The sequence below is a fragment of the Geospiza fortis genome, unplaced genomic scaffold (genome assembly GCF_000277835.1).
Source record: "Geospiza fortis unplaced genomic scaffold, GeoFor_1.0 scaffold150, whole genome shotgun sequence".
Lineage (NCBI taxonomy): Eukaryota > Metazoa > Chordata > Aves > Passeriformes > Thraupidae > Geospiza > Geospiza fortis.
The window spans coordinates 106577-108912 of NW_005054639.1; the positions used below are offsets into that span (position 1 = coordinate 106577).

A 2336-nucleotide genomic window follows, 5' to 3' on the forward strand; every position below is an offset into this window, starting at 1 on the left:
CACAGCCCAGAGCCGACCCCCCAGCCCCGATCCGACCCCACAGCCCCGATCTGACCCCACAGCCCCAATCCAGCCCCACAGCCCCGATCTGACCCCACAGCCCAGATCTGACCCCACAGCCCTGATCTGACCCCACAGCCCTGATCGGACCCCACAGCCCACATCCAGCCCCACAGCCCCGATCGGACCCCACAGCCCACATCCAGCCCCGTTCCCAGGGAACACAAGCTGCAGCTGGCACAAGCAGCAGTAGGGGAAGCAGTGCATGGGTGCTGCAGTCCTGGCCAAAAGCAAACAAAAACCCCACAGGCTCTGCAAGGTTCCTGTGACAGACCCCAACGCAGCCCCAGCTCTGGGTGAGGCTCAGGGCAGCTTTGGGGTGAGCTGAGGATGGGCTCCAGAAGGATTCAAAATTCTGTTGGGGTTTTTTTCCCCAAAAAGAACCCGAGTTCTGCTGGAACTGGGGTTGTGGGGCACCCAATGGGAACCAAGGGTGCAATTCCCTCTGGGAAGGGGGAGCTCCCCAATCCCAGCCAGATCCATCTTCCCACCAGGGCTGCAGGGGTTTTGGGGTTTTGGGGTTTTTGGTTGGCTTTTAACCCATCCTGCTGCAGGCAGGAGCAAGCCCAGGCAGGCCCAGCACGGGAGCTGTGTCCCCAGGGAGGGACAGAGGGACCAAAAACTGGACAGAAAAACCCTAAACTGGACACAGAATCCCAAACTGGACACAGGGACCCCGAACTGGACACAGAACCCTAAACTGGACACAGAATCCCAAACTGGGCACAGGGACCCCAAACTGGACACAGGGACCCCGAACTGGGCACAGGGACCCCAAACTGGACACAGAACCCTAAACTGGACACAGAATCCCAAACTGGACACAGGGACACCAAACTGGACAGAGGAATCCCAAAATGGGACATAGAATCCCAAACTGGACACAGAACCCCAAGCTGGACAAAAGAACCTCAAACTGGACACAGGGACCTCAAACTGGACACAGAACCCCAAACTGGACACAGGGACCCCAAACTGGACAGAGGAATCCCAAAATGAACACAGGAACCTCCAAACTGGACACAGGAACACAAACTGGACACAAGGACCCAAAACTGGACACTGGGACCCCAAACTGGACACAGGAATCCCAAACTGGACAGAGGAATCCCAAACTGGACACAAGAGCCCCAGACTGGACACAGAAGCTCCAAACTGGACACAGAACCCTAAACTGGACACAGGAACCCCAAACTGGACACAGGGATCACAAACTGGACACAGGGATCACAAACTGGACAAAGAACCCCAAAGTGGACACAGAACCCCAAACCCTGCTGGCCACACCATCCCTGATCCAGGCCAGGAGCCACTGGCCCTCCTGGCCCCCAGGGCACTCTGCTGGCTCCTGTCCAGCCTGCTGTCCACCAGGTCCCTTTGTGCCTGCCCACTGTCCAGCCCCTCCAGCCCCAGGCTGTAACACTGCAGAGGTTATTGTGGCCAAAATGCAGGGCTGGGCACCTGGATTTGACTGCCCTTCTCCTCATTTTGGATTTCATTGCCCTTTCTCCTCATTTTTGAAAACTTTATTGCCCTTTCCCCTGATTTTTTTTTTTATTTTATTGCCCTTTCTCCTGATTTTACCAGGGAAGGCCATTTCCTCCACTTCCCAGGAACACAGATGAGTTTCTGCCTGCTCCAGCTCCCTCAGCACCCCCTGCTCCTCCTCCATCCCTCCCAAACCCACCTGCACAGCCACCCTGAGCTCCAGCCGTGCCAACGTGCCAGTCCTGGGGGAGGTCCCAGAATGGGACCCATCCCTCAGGAGAGGGTCCCTGGAGCTCAGCAGGATCAGACCAGGGTCTGGGACTATCCCAGAGCCCCTGGAGCTCAGCAGGACCTGGCCAGGGTCTGGAGCTGGAATGTCCTGTTTGTCCCCAGTGAGCCCCAGGGAAGGTTCACCAGTGCCAAGGGTGATGCCTCAGGTTTGGCTTTTCTATTTTCCACGTTCTGTGCTGCTTTAGTGGGTGGGACTGAGTTTGTTATCAGGGGATGGTGAGCTCTGTGCACAGAGCAGGGAGACAAAACAATTCCTGCTCCAGCTGGGCACCAAGGAGAAAGGATCCAAATCTCAGCTCAAGAGCACAAACAGAAGAGAGAAAAACAAGAAGAACGGGATTTGATAACCTAAAGCTGGAATTGGACAATGAACTGCAAGATGCAAATGGAGCAGAACTGATCCCAGTGACAGACCCCGTGCCTGGTTGTGCATTTTGGGGCCATTTTGGTTCATCCTGGGTTCATCTTGGGGCCATTTTGGTTCATCCTGGGTTCAT

The 2336-nt window shown here is 55.9% G+C and overlaps 1 protein-coding gene across 1 annotated transcript in view; it reads right to left on the reverse strand.

Annotated features, from left to right (window-relative positions):
• The window catches only part of ASXL2 (ASXL transcriptional regulator 2), a 43033-nt gene that overhangs the window by 31283 nt on the left and 9414 nt on the right, over nt 1-2336 (reverse strand). The gene's annotated exons all lie outside the window — the stretch shown is intronic.